Source organism: Manis javanica, chromosome 6 (assembly GCF_040802235.1).
Source record: "Manis javanica isolate MJ-LG chromosome 6, MJ_LKY, whole genome shotgun sequence".
Classification (NCBI taxonomy): domain Eukaryota; kingdom Metazoa; phylum Chordata; class Mammalia; order Pholidota; family Manidae; genus Manis; species Manis javanica.
In genome coordinates, this window is record NC_133161.1 from 38621238 (window position 1) to 38640923 (window position 19686).

General features: G+C 33.2%; 1 long non-coding RNA gene across 2 annotated transcripts in view; it reads right to left on the minus strand.

The window, feature by feature from the left end:
- The window catches only part of LOC118966948 (uncharacterized), a 337766-nt gene that overhangs the window by 5017 nt on the left and 313063 nt on the right, over positions 1-19686 (minus strand). For both annotated transcript variants that reach the window (XR_012132190.1, XR_012132191.1), the window contains 3 exons: positions 18523-18607; positions 16106-16174; positions 12190-12303 (listed from right to left, as the gene is read on the minus strand). This is a non-coding gene — a long non-coding RNA (uncharacterized lncRNA). The remainder of the gene's footprint in view (positions 1-12189; positions 12304-16105; positions 16175-18522; positions 18608-19686) is intronic.

The window sequence follows — 19686 nt, forward strand, 5'->3', positions numbered from 1 at the left end:
TACAGTACTTTCAAAGGCTGATTGTATTAATTAGATTTGTCACCTGCCTGCCAGAAGAAAAAGTAAATCCTCTCTGGGGTAAGGTAACATTATCCAGAAGCTCAAGCGATCGTGAAAACATTTCCCATGAAATGTTTAACTTACAGTCAAAACTCTCCAGGTACACAGCAAGATAAAACTTGAGACAATAAAATCAACGACAAACAAAAATAAAATAAGAACCACAGGAACAGCAGAAAGCAGGCTATCTTACAAAACATAAAACTGATAAATATATTCAGAATATAAATACACAAGGTAGGGGAATTTCCGCAGAGAAGTGGAAACTATACATGAAAGCCACATAAATGTATAAGAAATCATTTGAAACGATTATCATTGAATGGGGGCAGAATGTGCCAACCTAAATAACTTTGGAAATCCATGGAGTTTGTAAGACTAGAGGCAATGAAACTTTGCATAGCACTGTACTCTAGCTGATACATTTGTTTCCCAGGAGGTATAGGTTAACAAGTCTAAAAACACTATACATTTATATTGGAGTTGAACAATTAAGTAAATGGATGGTGGATATTGAGAGCATGCTTCTCAGTGTTGAAGTGAATAGTTACTGATAAAAAAAGGAATGTTCTATGTGGTAATGAATAAGAGTTGGAAACATCACTATGAACTCATGATTAAGCTTAGCATAGATACAGATGGTTATATATACATATAGAAATATTTATACACATATGTATATATGTGGGTTAGTATCCAAGCATATATTTCCCCATCTACAATAGCCAGAGCTGTTATATATATATATATATATATAATATAAAAATATATATTATATAATATATATTTATATATATTATATAAAAATATATTTATATATATTATATAAAATAAATATCTGTAAGTCTCATATTGATACAAACAAATGATTGAAGCAAATAAGTAAATGAGGGAGAACAGAGAAATTTCCCATGCAGAAGAAATCTAAATAATTTTGTCAATATTCTGCTCCCAAGGAAGTGTCACTTCCCACTCATTATCTTTGGCCTATACAAAGTGACTTCCTTCCAGGGAGAACAAAAGGAAAGGGGAAAAACACCTTACAATGGATACACCTGACAAACACTGCCTCAGCCTCAAGGTAAACATCATCAGTAATAAGCCATGTTGATAGTATGTACCGTTGATATGATACAGTAAGAATGGCACTTTTCCTTTCAGATCTTCTGCGCCAAAGCACACAACCACAATTTAATCAAGTGATAAAGTATCTGACAAATCCTCCTGAGGGCCAGTCTACAAAATAACTGACCTCAAAATGTAAGAGGCATGAGAAAACAAGAAAATTATGAGAAACTGTTACAGCCAAGAAATCTAAAGAGACATGATGACCAAATGTAAAATGATATCCTGCAACAGAAAAGAAATATGTAAAAAATAAGAAAATCTGAATTAAGTATGGATTTAGTTAATAACATTTCAATATTGTTTCATTGATTGTTTCACATTCTAACACAGGATGGTAACAGTGGAGGAGACTGTGTAGGGTATATGGGAACTCTGTAATATCATCACAGTATTTCTGTAGATCTAAAATTGTTACAAATTTTTTTTTAAAGTTTACTAAAAAATAGCATAAGTGCAATACCATTTACTTTGGCATCCAAAATTAATGAGATTACAGGTATAAATCTAACAAAGTATGTATGAGATCTATATGACAAAATTACAAAACACTGACAAAAGAAGTAAAAAATTATAATTTATAATATAACAAACAGGAAGTGTCATATGATCATATGTAAACATAAAAAAGCTTCTACTTATAATTGAAAATTTCCCAGTCAACTAGAATTACAATAGCATCTCTTGATTAAAGTATATATGCAAAAAAAAAAAAAAGGGCAGCAAAACCACACTTAGTAGTTAGATTTTGAAAATCTTTTCTCCTGAGAATGAGAAGCAATATCCACCTGGGTTATAATTCAATGTTGTACTGGAAGTCATGAAAAATAAAACATGATAGAAAAAATACAGAGATTGTTCATAGGTGATATGATTGTGTAGACAGTGTCTAAAGGAAACAGATAATCTATTAACCATAAGTGTATTCAGCAGTGATATAGTATATGAAGACTATTTTAAAAATATGTTTTTTTTTCAAGTTTACCCTAACTGTAAAGATTATGGGATGTCTTCAAACAGCAGCACTGCAAAAGTGAGGACTAAATTTGATTTTAATGGGGAGTCAGAAGTTAGGGAAAATGTTAAAGGGTTCATTTATCTTGAGACCAGAACTAAACAGGTTGGTCCTGTTTTTGTTTTGCTTTGTTTGGTTTTTTTAATCTTGAGGGGAAAGTTTTGTTTGCTTGTTCCTATTTTGACTATGAGATACATACAGTCATAAAGTCAAAACTGAAAGTGTCCGTTGTGACTGTACAAGGGAAAAGTGTTCATATAACAAAACAGAAATAATTTCCTCAAAAAAAAAGTAACAAATCCATAGAAAAATGACAATAGAAAATAGTCAATTCTCAGAAGAGAAAAATCCAAACTGGTAAATTAACACTTGGAATATTACCAATTTTATTAGTAATCAGACATGTTCAAATATAAACTACAGTGAGATACTTTTCACACAAGGAATGACAAAATGTAGACAAGGGATATCAAATGTGGTAAGAGGGTAAAGCAATGAGGCCTCTAATATACTGCTTATAGTGGGAGATTTGACTGTCTATAAAGATAAGATTATAAAACAATTATTCATAAATCTCTTTCCTAGATAAATGCCCTATCAAAACAGCTATGTAAGGAGCCATATGTAAGGATTTATAGCACCAAACACTGCAGTCAAAAAAGAAAATTCTTGAAATAAATTTCATCAGTGTGATAATGAATATTAAGATATTCTCATAAAATGAATTTATACATAAATTTTAATACAAATTATTAGAAAAATAGATGAATGGATGGATAGACAGATTTATGGATAGACCATAAAAACATCAATAAAAAAGTAACAGAAGGGTACATAGAATATACCACTCATAAAAATTAATGTGTGCAACAATATATATAATTTGTAGGGGTATATTTTGCTTATCTTAAAATATGTCCACAAATTCTCTGACACTCTTCTCTTCAAAAGGTGGAGCCTATTTTCCCTCCCCTTGAAAGTGGACAGACGCAAATGCATGAGTTGTTTTTAATGAATAGAATGTAGCAAAAATGACAGTGTATGATTTCCAGAGCTAAATCAAGAGGCCATCTGGACTTGTGCCTTGATCTTAGATCACTTAATCTGGGGGAAGCTGGCCACCATGTCATGAGGACAGCCAAGTTGTCCTATGGAGAGGACAATAAAGGACCTTGAAATAATCTGAAAGCCCCACCAATCACTAGCATCAACTTGCCAGGCATCTAAGTGAATCAAATGAGAACATTAGGAAAAAATAGTAAATATGTTAATGTATGCAGCACATTAACAGTTGTAACTTAACAATTTATATAATTTAGAAAATAGCAAGTCTGAATTAAAAGGCAACTTCATTAGCTAAGATATGAATGTTGGGAGGCATGATTCAGAATTATAATTATTAGAACTGTTGAACACTTTGGAAGGAATGTAAATTGCGGCAGCCACTACAGAAAGCAGTATGGAATTCCTCAAAAAAGTTTAAAAGAGAACTACCATATGATCAAACTATTCCATTTCTGGGTATCTGTCTGAAGAAAATGAAAACACTAACTCAAAAAGATATATGCACTGCAGCATTGTTTACTGCAGCATTATTTACTATGTCCACTGCAGCATTATTTACAATAGTCAAGATACAGAAGCCATGTAAGTGCCTTTCAATGAATGAATGGATAAAAATGTAATACACACACACACACACACACACACACACACACACACACACACACACACACACACAGGCATACTACTCAGCCATAAAGAAGAAGGAATCTTGCCATTTGTAAAAGCATGGATGGACCTTGAGAGCACTAAATGAAATAAGACAGAGAAAGACAAATACTATATGATTTCACTTACATATGGAGTCTAAAAATATAAAACAAATGAATAAACAAAAATTATAGCTTCGATAACAGAATGGTGTTTATCAGAGGGGAAGGATGTTGGAGTATGGAGAAAATGGGTGAAGGGGGTCAATTGTATACTGACTGATGGTAACTAGATTTATTGTGGTAATCACTTTTCAGTGCATACAAAAATCAAATTATTATGTGATACAACTAAAACTAATAATGTTACATACCAATTTTACCTTAATGAATAAAGAAAAAAGCAATTGCAATTGTTTTCAAACATGTTAATCATCTACAGTGAAACTATGATAATGTTAATTTACCATCTTTAGACATATAAAAGAATTAAGTGGCCAAGTAAAATAAAAATTGGCATAGTAAATAATTTTCCTATCTACATACCACTTTTTTCAAGTAGATGATGTAACAGAAGAAAAGTGTAAAAAAAAAGTGCAGCACACACACAAACCACTTTAAAACTAAAAAAAAAAAAAAAAGAAAAAGTAGCCAGGACAGGTCTAATTGAAAAACTATAAAGCTTTTCTGAAAGTCATAAAAAAGACCTCAATGAACTGAAAGAGAACATATTCCTGTAAGGGGAAACTAACTACTGTAAAAGTGTCATTTCTTCTTCAGTTACTCTATAAAATCCCACAGGACTTTTATGAAACTTGTCAAACCACCTGGACATGTATCTGGATTGAGAATGTGCCATAAGAGCCGAGTACATTCTGAAGAGAAAAGTGAGCAAAGACTTCTCCTGCTAAATACCAAAACATACAATTTATAACATATTTACTATGGGGTGGTATTATCAGAAGTACATGTGGTATTCATCTTACTGTGCCCTGAACATAAATAATGTGTTACAGCATGAGTTTTCACATTTATGCCTTAAGGACTCAGCTGCCTTACTAACAAATGCAAGTAGATACTTTGACAAGACTCAGACTTTAAAAGTCACTGTATAGTATCATCTAAAATATGTGTTATTTTTTTTAATCTGCTTTGCTCCCTCACTCATTCATTCATTCATTCTTTGTCATCCCAGAGTTCTCTGTTAGGAACCTGCTGTCTTCATTTTGTGGAGATGTGGGAGTACAACAATGCAATGAAATCCTAAAAGTAGGCTCATTAAAGCTCCAATCTCACAAAGCTTCTATAAAAAGTATAATTGAATGATGGATATAACTACATAACATTTAAAGGTTCTATATAACCAAAAGCATCATTAATAAAAGTCATAAATGACACAGCTAGAATAAATGTTTATAATATATAATGGAGGCTCAACATCTTTAATATGTAAGAAGTCCCACAAACTAATCAGGAAAAGAACTACCAATGAAAAATGTTTCAATTAGAAAGAAACAGTATACAGAAAAAATGCAAATTGCCAATATAAAAAAATATCCTTATCTGTTCTTAATATTACAAGTTAACTGGGTAATAATTTTTTTTAATGAGGTGCAACCTGTAAATAACCATACTAAGCAAAAAAGGGAATGATCATGAACAATGCTGATTAAGGGTAAAAAGCTTAATAATTTCACACACTATTATAACTATAATTTTATGTGTATATTCAGAAGTCCATTTGGCAGAAATGATCATAATTTAATATTCTTCTAATTTCTAAATTGGCACTTCTGACGACTTCTAAGCAAAGATATGTGTGCAAGGAGGTTCACTGGTGCATGGTTTGCAATAGCAAAACACTGACACCATCCCAAAGTCAACTGCTAATGTTGGAACTGCTAAATAAACCATGGCATGTAAGTACCATAGATTACTGTGTGATAATTAGAAACAAAATATATCAATATACACAGCAATGGGCACACCATGAAGTCATATTCTCAAGTGAGTCCACTGGAGAACACTGGAAGCACACGCACAGACCTCCCACGGAGGCAGCAACCACGGTGGTTAGCAGAATCGGTTCTGGAGCCATACTGTCTAAGGTTGAATGCCACATCTGCTGCTTCAAGTGTAGTCTTGGGTGAGTCACTTTAACTTTCCCTGCCTACCCTTTTAGTCTGTATGCCCAGAAGGGATGTCTTTGGCCCCAAAATTGGTATTTCCTTTTTTGGCTCATTTTAGAATGCAAAATGAGTACTAAAGAACTTTTGTTCTGAGCTGTAGACATAGGACAAAATTCTTGAACCGAAAGAAAAGTCTGGCAAGGGAATAAGCAACAGCCTTGAAATACTACAAACTGCATGAAACTGTTATAAAGAATTCTCTCTTGAAAGAAGTGTCAGATCAGTAGATAGCATTAAAGAGACTTTTAATTGTTATTTTCTTTCATTTTGTTGTCTTTGGACTTTATTTTTTAAATATTTTTAATCAAACACTGAGTAATACACAAAATTTTTTTAATCAAGGAAGAAAAACAAATCATAAAAAAACCCAGCAGGAAGTAAACAAGATGGTAGTTTCCTAATGCAGAAAGTTTTTTCTTTTCCTTTTTCTTTTCTTTTAGCATACCACTCTTTCTCATTTTGTCGATAAGCTATGGTTTGGCTGTTATGAGGCTAGGTTTATAATGTACTATATGGCTCCCGTACATAATTAGATGCTTAATTAATTCTGTTACAAAGTGATTTTATAAGAACTTCAAAGTCCGTTTAAGACTCATCTAATTCACTAAATATATGTTGGTTAATCTGTCATTTCTATGGTCTACAAAATTTAACACTAGTATTAAACATTTTTCTCTAAATATAGAGGGCTCAAAAAGTAAAAAAAAAAAAAAGAGATAAAAAAGAAAATAAATAACTATAGAGGGCTCATGACTGTATATGTTTGGAATGTCTAATTAAAAAGATGCTGGCTAGTTGCTTCTTACATTTACAGAGTCAGCAACAACAATTGAAGATTTTCAAACAAAACTCCAAAGGATTAACATGTGAGCTTTGTTAGTGCTCATTTTAAAAGATCTTTTTACAAGACACCTCTGTATTTTCAACATTTAATTCTCTGATAAAGGGTAATCAATACATAAGTTATCAGCTGAACTATATAGGTATGAAATGGGGACTTATTACAGCACTAGTGGGTCAGAAAGATAAAACAGTTCCTAGTATAACTGAATGTTATTTTGTTATTTAAATTAAACTTTAAAGCTGCCTAATGAAAAATGATTTATACCATTTTGATCATGTGTCATGGTACTCATGTATATGATCATCTTCTGGATTTCTATTAATCCAGTAAGATATCACATTTAAAATTGCTTTTGAGCAAGTTAGTTACAGCAGAGAGTATTAATGCAAACACATTAGTACACATTAATAAATTTTGCGAAGCCCAATATTTTGGAGAAAGAACACACTAAAATGTTTTGTCTCATGCAGTATTTTGGTACAGAAAACAAATGCAAAATACTAAGATGTCAGAGGTGAAAATCACAGATATTGTGTTTTGGATTTGATTTATAAAAGCAACACAATAAAAAATTTTAATCAAATTATTCATAATTAGAGAAAAGACCTTGCCTATGAATGAGTACACTTTCTGAATGAGTACAACTCAACTGATGTGTTTTAGAATAAATGAACTATTTTTAACTATATGCATAATTTTTATGATTTCTACTGTTATACAAAATGTAAAAGTTATTATCAAACAAAATGAATTATTGCTTTGGTGATAAGCCTACACAGGAAATATGTTCTTCGTATCTTATACAAAATAAATATTTCCCCCAGATGTTGTGTTGTTAATGGTGACAATTGATTCAAAAGCCTATGGTTTTATTTACTATGTTCATCACCTTTACCTCCGTTATCAATATTAATGCAAAAGCATTAGTTCCACTTTACTAAATGTTTTAAAATAAACTTTTAAGTTATATTTAATCACCAATAATTGATTAAAACATAAAAAAGCAAGGAGATATTGAAATTCTTGGGAAAATCTTGAAAGTTGCCTACTAGCTGGAAAAAATTACAATAAACAATATAGTAGGTATGTAACACTAGCCAAATCAGTAGAAATGAAGTTTTAGTCCTGAAATAAACTCAAATATATTTACTATTTATTATCAAGACAGTGGAAATTATGGATAATTCAGTAAATACTGTTTAGAACAACTATACATGGAAACAAAATAAGCAGGTAAATTGAAAATAAAAAATATGCAAATCTCCAAAATCTGACCAGATACTGAATTTCACTATAAATAAGAGAAATGAGAAGCAAAACACCATGAAGTACTGTTTCTAACACAAAGCTTTGGATTTCTCTTTTAATGATGTTTCAGAATTAAACATCTCTTAAGAAGGAAAATCAGCACTGGGGTTGGGAGTCCCCAAGAGCATCACCACTAGATCCAGTGATTTTCTAGGAGATTCACAGAACTCAGCATATAATTATACTCACAGCTATGATTTGTTATCACAGAAGGACAAACAACAAAATCAGCAAAAAAAAAAAAAAAAATAGGGCATGTGGAGAGAAACCCAGAGAAAACCAGGTACAAAATCCAGAGAGTCCTCTCCCAGTGGAGTTATACAGGAAATGCTTAATTGCTCCAACAAAAATTTGTGACAATGTTTGTGAAATATTGTCTTCTGGGGGAGTTCATAAGAGACTAGGTGCACAGGGTTTTTATTGTGGTTTCATACCCCCTGCCCAGTACATATCAAAATTTCAGACTCCCAGAAGGAAATTAGGTGTTTAGCATAAACTGTATTGTTTATATAAGCAGTTTAGAAACAGTGAATCATTCTTCTTATTAGGGGCTGGGAACCCTCCCCAAATACAAGTTTCCAGATACCAGCCAATGGTAAATCTTAAACTCGTAAGCAAGCCTTTTAAAGTATAACAGTCTCAGGCTTTCTCTGTTAACTCTTTCCTGCAGAATTCAAAAAGGCATGTCTTTTGGGTGAGCAACTCTACTGAAAGGTATTTATGCTGAGGGTAAATTATCATAAAATGAACAAAAATATAATGAGATTATTTACAATAGTGAAAAAATGTGGGTGTTTCTAAACTTCAGGGGGTGCGTTCCTATGTTTCCCAAGCAGGCTGTCATGGCTCGTGAGCCTACAAGTTTCCACTGTTCAATAAACTTCTATTCATGCAAGCAGATTTCAGTATGTCTTCCTCTCAGGCACTGTTAATCTGGATAAGAGATCCTCTTAGCATTGCCTCCACTGTTCCCTACCTCAAACACGCCTATATTTGACCTTCAGGGCAAAGAAGAATATACACTCAAACTAAGTAAAATTTAATTTTTATTATACATTTCCTGGTGTATAAAACATCTCAGGTCAATTCAATGTAATGCTTTTTAGTGAATTCTTTATTGCTGAGACCTTTACTTAATGTTGGACAATGTGGTAAGTCAAGACGAGTAAGATTTATTTCCTCCAAGGAAATTACAGTTCAGTAAGTATATTCAGAGTAAGCCAGCCTTTCCCTAGAAATATTATGGTTAAAACTATTGTTACAATTGTAAAAAGCAAGTGTTTATGATAAAATGCTGAATTTTTCTCTCCAGCAAGATAAGGAAGGTATTTTCCTTCCTTCCTTTCTTCCTTTAATTGAGACATGGTTGACATATTAACACTATATTAGTTTCAGGTGTACAATGTAATGATTCAATCTTTATATATTCTGCAAAATGATAATGACAAAAATAAATAATGTGCATTACCACACACAATTATGAACTTTTTCTTGTGATGGGAACTTTGAAGATTTACTTTCTTAGCAACTTTCAAGTATACAATGTAATATTATTAATGATAGTCAACATGCTGTATATTACATACTCAGGATTTATTTACTTTATAACTGGGAGTTTGTACCTTTTGGTTACATTCATCCATTTTGTCCATCCCCCAACAGCTACCTCTGGCAACTACCAATCTGCTCTCTGTATCTGTGAGCTCAGTTAGTGTGCAAAAACCCTAAGGTGAGATCAAACTGGGCATCTTGGGAAACAGAAATAGCAGCAATGCTGAGAGAAGCAACCTAGAGCAGGAGAGAGAAAAAATGACATGCATGGCACCAGAAAGGTAGGCAAAGACTATCAACAGATAGAACTTGACATATTGAGGCAATTCATTTGCATTTGATTCTAAGTTACCCATTGGAAATGAACTGGGAACTAATGGTTTACCATTGTTCTTGGGAGAAAGGGAAAATTCCTTAGCCAGATCTGATTTTGTGTGTTAAACTGTGTTGGTACCTCCTTCAGCCTCCTTTGGCATCACACCCTTCCTTGCTCTGGGTGCTGCAGCATAACTGGCCATCATGCCCCGGAATACAAGCATTGGACCATGCTACTGCTTTTAACTGAGATTACTGAATATTTTAATAAATGAGTGGATCAGATTTAGATGCTATAAGAAACCAACATATACCTAGAATTCTGAAATAAAACAACTGGAAAAGAAGAAAATAGGAGACTTCCTCTCAACCTCATTTCTCATTTCCACGTTGAAAATGTAGTGCCCATGCCACCAGTCTCTGGGTCAGCCTTCTTCCTGATATGGAGGAAGCCTCTGTGTGTGGCTGTAGAACCACTTTCCATATCTCAGTCTGAGTACTTATCTAATATTAGATCAGACAATTCTCTGTAATGCAACACAGGCTGAGATAGAAAAGGATTCGTGATTATGCACTTTATTCTGTGAGTTAAGTCATGTAATGCAAAAACAAAATAAGCAGAATGCTGGACACTCTAGAGAGAATGGGGTTTATATGCAAAAGAGGGCCTATAGATTGCTTTAAATTATGACAGGAGCCAGGAATGAAAAATGCAAAATTCTCATTTCAGGGCAGCAGAGCTGCATTATGTAAATACCTAATATAAAGTAGGACTTATCCAAGAGTTATCTAAACAAATTACCTTAAAATTTTAGAAGTGAAGATCTGTGCAAACACAGAACACAGAAATCTCTTGGTCAAAACAGATCTCTACTGCTTCAAGACTGTATAAACCAGGAGCAGGTGGGATGGATAAAAAAAGAAACAATATAGAGCCCTATAAAATATTCTCAAACATAAAAGCATGGACTCATTTTCTTAAAATAAGCAGAAGGGAAGTAAACCTATAAAAATATATTTACTATGAAAAACAAGAGGGCATGTAAAAATACTCATTTTGAGTTTTCAGAAATATTAAAAAAGTGTGTGTGAAATAAAATATTAAAGTTAAATGAAAAGAAAACTAGTATAAAGAAGCAACAAATGCTAAGAAATGACAGATGAAAGCAGAAAATATATTTGTAAGAGTTGAGAGAGAACAGAATCAAACAAACACAAAGCCAAATCTGCAATTTGGGAAATAGACTGATAATAAGCTTAAATATGATGACTTTGAAAGACATGATAGACACTGAAAGGAGAGAATCTAGAGAAAATACAGCAGTTTTGAAAATCATAATTCTAATCACTTGCATTATTATACATCTATTGCATAAACTCTAGTTTTAGATAAACATAAAACAAAGACATACATATGTAAGTAATCCTATAATTAATGAAATTAATTTTAAATAGCATGAAAAACAATACATAAAAAAGACAAACAAGATTTTAATATAAATTAAAAAATTAAACTCCCCTTTAGGAGAAAACATCTGTTTGATTTGGATAAAAGCAATAAATTGCAAGAACATACTGTTTGAGAATTACCTAAAACACAAGAGTAAAGAAGTAAATTAATATATGAGCATAGTTTTAAAAAAAGAATTTTAAATGGTTTTGTACGTAATGAGTATAGTAATGGGTATAGGTAAATAATATGCCAAAATTACCATACTCAGTATTACAGGTGGTTTTACAATTTTTAATTTCTATATTTTTAGGGTTTTTTTTCCTTAAAAGTTATATACTTTAAGGTTAGAATAAAAGAGGTGAAGTCTTTGTGAAAAAACAAATACTTCTGGCATTTACTTTTTTTTCCAGAATATTTCTTATCTTCTTGCCCAATTAACCAGTCAGGTCATACTTTGTTATTTTAGCAGAGATAAATAAATCTGGAAATTAATGGCTATAAAAGGGAATATTCTTAGATATCACGACCTTGATTTTAATGTGTCTCTAGAAATGTGGGATAGTAAATGAGGTGGAACTTGTTTATTTTTCACCATTTGAAGGAATATTTATTCTTACCTGCTGTATTTGCCTCCAAAGCTCTTGACATTTATTATTCTACTTTCTTATCAATTGACAGCTCTGAAGTGTTTATTTCATTTACAAGGTTGTGCATACATTGCAGATGTTTAACTACAACAAAGAAAAATCATCATGATTCTAGCTTAAGGTACAATTCAAATTTTAAAATGGTTCTTTCAATCATTTTTATGAGGTTACTTTAAACAGTCATCAGCTCTCACTCATCCTCTGATTCCTGTGTCCAAACAGCAGTATTTTCCAACCTTGCAAAGAATTCTTTTGCCCCAAAACATTTTTGATCATTCAAAGGCTTGTATACCCAGAGCTAATTTCTTAAAACTCCCTCCACGTTCTCCTTTTGCTAAGTTGCACATTAAATTTACCATTACTAGAGATTTATTTTTGCTTCTCTTCCCCTCTCTGAATGAAGTCTTCCTGGCCCATCTCCCTTCCATTTATTCTTGAGATCTTTTAATTCCTCTTCTCTTTTTAATTCTGAGAGATTAAATTCAGATCCAGTTTTTCTCCACAGACATGCATATTGCAATTCATGCCACAGCTCAGCAGAGCAAAAGGACTTCTAACGAACAGGACTCTTCTGAATTAGAAGGCATATTATTAAGCACGCGGGCTGGAATCTCATTTTCCTTCCCCCAAATGCATATTTCTTTCTAATACATAGCATATTCTCTTTAGAGGGAGTTCAGTGAATTAGGATTTCTCTGTCTCCTTCCAACAGTATAAAAGAGCCCAGCAGTGCTAAAAATGTGGCCTGCAGACCAGAATCAGCAGCACTTGTGTGCACGTTAGCACCGCACACTCTTGGGCCCTAATCCATACCGACCGACTGAATCAGAAATTCTAGGAGTTTCTCTGGTGATTCTGATACATGCAAAAGTTAACAACCAAAGAATATAATCTGCAGCAACATAGAAAAAAGTTATCATGTATACTGTCAAAACACATTTCTGTGTGAACTGAGTCATATTAAGAATGGCAGAACAGGGATGGAAATGGGGGTGGGTTGGTGGGGAGACACCTGTACATTCAAAACAGAGTTCTAGTCATGCTGTGCTGAACTTCCTCATTCCCAACTTCAATATTCAATAGTTCTCTTGAGTCACATGTTCTACCCCCACCTGCTTCCTCTATCACGCTACCTAATTCATTGCTAGATTCCTACATACTTGGCCTGGATTCAAACCTACCTCTTCTAAAACTGCCCCTGAACTTTTCTGCAGGCAGGGCTCATTCTGCGCTCATGTGAGACTTTCCAACTGCTCAGATGCAGTTCTCTTAATAAGAGATTGGAGGCTGTCATGGTGGTTGGAGCATAGTCTTAGGAAAAATAGGTAACTTTGACACCTTCAAGTTAGGAATTCATATTTTTTACAAGGATAGTAGATTCATCATTTCCCTAATTTGCCGATTCTATAGCCCTATTTTAAGGCACCAACATAAATAACTAATCCTAATAAGGAATTTCGTCACTAAAATAATTTCTGCATGTTCAGAATTAGTCTTCTTTTGTCATTTCAATAATATAGAATTGGTCTAACCAATGAACAATATAGTTTGACTCCAAATTCCTAATAACTGAAAATTTTAATTTATTTCTCCTCCCTCTTAGACTCTATCACTAATGAATGGTAGATGTGGGTCAGATTGCAAAGAATCTTGGAGATACTATATTTTATCCCATACACAGTGATAGTAGCTGAAGATTTTAATAAGAGATTGGAGGCTGTCACAGTGGTTGGAGCATAAGAACTACCTGTGGGAAGACAAGTGGAAGATTTTGAATAAGCCTGAGTGAGAGAAAACTGTTATCTCCTTTCAAAAGAAGTCTTTCCAGATCCTGGCTTATTCTACAGAGTTGTGGATAAAGTAGAGTTATCATATATCTTGCAAAATATATTTTTATAGGTCTGCCTGTAAATCATGTCTCTAGTTAGAGAACTTCTAAATTATTCAAATTAAACATGAATATTTTATCTTGGAATATCTAAAGGGTCTAATGTTTAACATCAGTTACCTTAATATTAGGGAAACTTTTATGTTTCTATTTAAATTGAATAACGTCTTGAATCTGAATACTTTTCAGTTTTGAGGTGAAAAATCTTAGAAAAAATAGGTAACTTTGACACCTTCAAGTTAGCAATTCAGATTTCTTACAAGGATAGTAGATTCATCAATTTTCTTCATACATAAATAGGTATTCCCTTTTTAAAGAAAGAAATGATCTCTAGAGATTTCCTTAAGTTATTATGTCTCTCCTCTAAGCAGTATATAACTTCCTTCCTATTAGTTTTGCCAATATGATTAACATCATATTTGGCAATGATTGCCATCATCTGCTTACCTTTTCCTCATTTATTTATAATGCTTATGAGTGGAAATCTTTCTTACTACAGTTTGGTAAATTATGTATTTTTTAACAATTTAAAAGTTTAATTTTTACTGGGCTGTTCCTGTTGATGTTTACTATTTATTGAGCATTCACCATGTTGCAGGCATTGCTTTTCCTGTTTTTTACCCCCTCCCACAAAGAAATGCAAATCATTTTACTCAACTTTAGCCAACAAAGAAGAATTCTCACCAAAGATGTATGAATTTATGCACACTTAGAATCTTCTGAGGCTGATCTATAACACCTGTTTTCAATTAAAATGCAGGAAATACTCTGTATAATGCATGTTCTGTCAGAAAAGCAATATGGGAAATGAACACTAACATTTCATGAGCTGCTACATCACTTCATATTGAAAGGTAGGTCAATCTATTTATGTTTGAAAAAAATTACTGGTACTCATTTTATGTGAAATACTGCACTACATCTTTAAAAGGAATGTAAGAGGGAAACCTAGTATGCAAAGTTTTTGCATTATAATTGTCATCCTATCATGACAGGAGACAAAAAGAAGGGAAAAATATGCTGCCCTTGGATACCTGAATGGGAAGAAATAGTACTGACAGGAAGTGAAACTAATGAGACTTTGAGTAAAAGAAAACACCTAAAAAGGAGGAGGGCATAATACATGAAATCTACTTAAGGTATAAGTAAAGGGAAGCTTCACAGAGTACAAAACTCATCAATCTATCAAATAACGGTGAACGGGTGAGAGAAAGCCTTAAAACAAGTCTCACAAAGTATGTAAATCACAAACCTCCAACCTTGAAAATATAACTTTAGAACCTTTCACAGAAGAGTGTTGCAAACCTTCTAAGAGAACTCATAATGTTAGTCCGGTAGTCTCTGAACTTACACTTGAGAGGCTTCCATGAATATTAATACATTTCACAATGGGTAGTCTTGACAGATTCAAGAATTGAAATCAAGTATCGGTCAATTGTCATTCTCACTTCTTCCCTGGCAACTCATTTGTATTATGCAAACCTATACAGAGTTTAGCATGAGAGACAATGTGAAGAGTACTTGAAATTGAAATGTTTGAAATTTCAAAGGACTTAAATGAAGTTGGGTTAGCCTGGCCTCATTTTGCTGGTCAGTAAAGGTTTTCAAAGAGTGAAAGCCAACATTTTAGCAGTGTTTTCTATATAAATAAAAGGATCTTCACATAAGCCATCTATTTTAATTAAAGCTGGAAAACAGAATGCTTCATCAGAAAAACAAGCTATCTTTCTCAGCTTTCTAGTGTGTAGGTACTTTCCTGAGTTAAAAATCAGAAATGTTTAAGTGGTAACAGCATACACTGGCAGCTTTCCCCAGCCCTCTGAAATATGGGAGATATTTACATTTACATTTGAGTATGATCACATCATTAGTGCTCAATCAACCCTCTTAGGAGCTAGAGTGTCTATGAATTCTGCCAGATACTGAAAACCTCAAACCTCATAATGTGTTAGCTGTACTATGTTTTAGGCAGCCAACAACTGAGAACTTTGTCCTCACCTGGAGATTTGGAGTAGACCCTGCCAAGGTCAAGAGAATGAACTGGAGCTGGGTATCCCACTCATGGAGCTGGGAGAGAAGAAACCAGGGACAGTGCTCAGCAGCACCCTTAGAGAATGCCAGTATTAAGCCTAGAAAAGCAAAACCAATGTACAAATTGAAAGGAAGGGAGGAGGGTGAAAAAAATGCAGATATAATAGTCTGGGCCAGGATTTCTGAAAATGGAGAAGAGTAGTGTGATGAGGGTGAAGCAAGGCTGACCCAAAGTAGCTACTGCAAGCATGACTGAGTGTCCTGGGTTACTGGTTTTTGCTGCTGAAACAGGCAGCAAATTTCGAAGGGTAAAGGATGGATCAAAGGTATGGAATCCAGATACATAGGTAAAAAGCAAGATTGAAATCTATGAAATTAGATAATGCAGTAAGGGCTTCAACTATTACACATTATATATCTTAGTGAGAAAATTCACATTTATTGCATTGCCTCGTATAGAAACAAATTTCAGAACATCACATCATTGTTAAAGTCCTTGCTTCCCAAACTATTCATTATGTATCATCTTTTTGTTTAGTTACGATTTTAATTTTAAAAAATAGTGTTCTTTAATATGTCCTACACTTTCCCTGATCTTCCCAATATTCATTACCAGCGGGCACATCTGCTGTGATCTGAATGGCCACAGGATATGGTACCTATATTGCCATCTACTAGAAATTACTTCAATTACAGACACATAAAACAAGAGGATGCTGCTAAAAGAATTTAACTCTATATATGTAATGACATAATGGTGACATTTCTGGTGGACAGATGAGGTAAAAATAAACACTGTGTGATAACTCTGCTTTCATTTCTAAATCAATGAAAACAGCCTTGTGAATTTCTTCATTCAAAGTGTCTTATGTGATTTTGTTGGTGTAATCAACACCTTATCACCTGATTGCTTTAAATGTTCTTTTTTGACACATACAGATGTTTCAAAGTATTAATAAAGAAAAAGATAAGTCTGAATTTATCTTTCCATAAGTAAAATTATCAGTACTTCTTAAAGTCGTATTTTGTTCTAACACTGATACTCTGCTGTTACAGTCTCATTATTCTTTGCATGATGTTTATTCATAGGAAATAAAGAAATGTCATGTGTCGTAAAAAATTTAAGGCAAGTAACACAAATATCTGAAAACCATGAAAAATGCAATGCATCAAAATATATACTTTAAAATTCCTTTCACTGTACTGCTAATAAATTGGACCCATAAAGATTTGAAGATAAAACCACAACTATGTGATGTTTGTGGATAAGGACAAGGATATAGAGCCTAGGAGAGGATATGATTTTAATTTAATCTTAATGACACAAAGCCTTTTCAGAAAGTTCAGTTTTCATTATATTTTTTTAAATAAGATCTTGAAAATCTGGAAACCATTTAAATAAATCAAATGAACACTTTGGGGGGTACCAACAATGTATGATATACATTTGTCTCCAGAAGTAGAATTTCTTGTTATTACAAAAATTTGCTAATTCCAAATAAAATGTATCAAAAATGACTCCACTATTGTATTAGACATTGTTTCACATAATAAGGTACAAGCAGAAGAGAGCTTAACATATTGGAAATTTTACATTCTCCAGAGTTGACAAATGTTAAGAAAGCAAAAAGCTAAATATCTACTATCCATCCACAACTGTAAATATTGCAGAGGAGATTTGTATTCACAACAAAGCCTGTCTTCTGATCTTTGAATTATGCTTCTTAAGATATATTGCATCAGTCTTGAAGAATTATATGACAGCAAAGATCCTTGAAAATATATCCGATTCATCCTGTTGGTTTCAGCTGGAAATGCATAAAAGTCATGCTAGACAGGTGAGTCTTATTATTCAATAATTACACAGTAGCAGAATCCATGAATTCTTTTCTAAATAAGTCCATTTTTTAATTCAATAACCTTTGCTATCAAAAAAGTCCTCAGTATATGTGACTGGGTTTATGCTGCTGTATGTTACATTTATTTCCTTAGCAGAAATAGAGAACCACATGACATTGCACATTTAGGATTTTATCCGTGAGTTCCATGAATGACACCTAGTCACAAGAACTCTCACTAAAAATCCCTTTCATGTCAGAATTAATGTTGAAATATTAGATTTATATTATACTGTAGCTACGGGTCGAAAGGGGTTCCCAGCTCCAGGCAAGATCACTCTGGATTTGGTGAGACTGAATAATGACAACGGAATGTTTGGGGGTGGGGGAAAGGTCTGCACAGTAGACCGAGTATTACATTATTGCATGTGCACAGGGAGCAAGTAGATAAGGATCAGGTTAGGATCCTAGCCATGGTATCTCCACTTTCCTGATACACATGCTAGTCTCCGCTTTCTCGATGTAGAAATAAATTTGTTCACTTACCTGTATAGATCCCATTCCATATTACAGGATTATTGTTTTCAAGCTTCAGGGGAGAGTTTCAGTATGGTGTTTTAGCTTCAACATTCTGAGGAACAAAATTTGAATTCTTTATATGGATTTTGGTATATTGATTTCCTTTAGTACTTTGGATTCAGTTCTTTGTGTAGCAAGAGAACAGTAGACTAATCACCCCTAAGTCTCTTGGGGTGTCATACATTGGTTAGTATAACAGAAATGCTACAGATAGTAATATCCAGCCAAAACATTCAACTTAGAGAGAAGAAAACTGGAATGCCTTTACAAAGTCTCCATTCACCTTGTTGGAAGTCATGAAGAAAGGCAGTGACAAAAATGTGTCTTAAATATTTCCTGCTGCCACAGAACACTGATCCTTCATAGCAGTCTGGGCTTGTAATTATAGTACCTCTATTTTAGGAGGGAGAAGCAAGCTTGATGACATAGTTCAACTGAACTGAATAATCACCAGAGTTTGTGACAATATCTTCCAGGTACATATAAGTCTATCACTGGTACTTGTGTCCACATCATCTTTTGTAGTCTTATTCTTTTCTGATTTAATTATTTCAGTCTTAAAAAAAATTTACCTTCCCTGACCAAATCGAAACATTGACCTGGCCTGGTATATAGAAACTCATTCCAAAAGATGACCTCTCCCAAGAGACTAATGTCATACTATTTGAAACAGGTTATTTTTTAAAATTCTTTCTCCTTCTATTCCCTTTGGTTTAACTGCATCTCCTTCCAAATGCAAAAGTGCTTAGAAAGAATGAATTTGAATTATACAGCAGATCATCTAATTAGAATAATAGAAGTCAATCAGTAAAACATTTATTCAACCAATGGACTCATTCAACCAGCAAGCTTTTCTGTAGCATATGTTATATACAGTACACTTTGCTAGGTGTTACAAGTTAGTAGGTAAATGTGTTCTATTAAGAGAAGTATATATTTTTAGAAAAGTTTAACCAAAAACAAATACCTGTGTTTGGTCCTTTGAATTAATGTGTCTTCTTAAAATAAAAAATGTTTCATTTTGTGTCTAGCACATTTTGATCAGAATTATGTTTATATACTACACTCACATTGTAGCTGAGGTTTGCTGATTTTCAGTGAAATATATGGTTTTATTGAATAAATAGATTC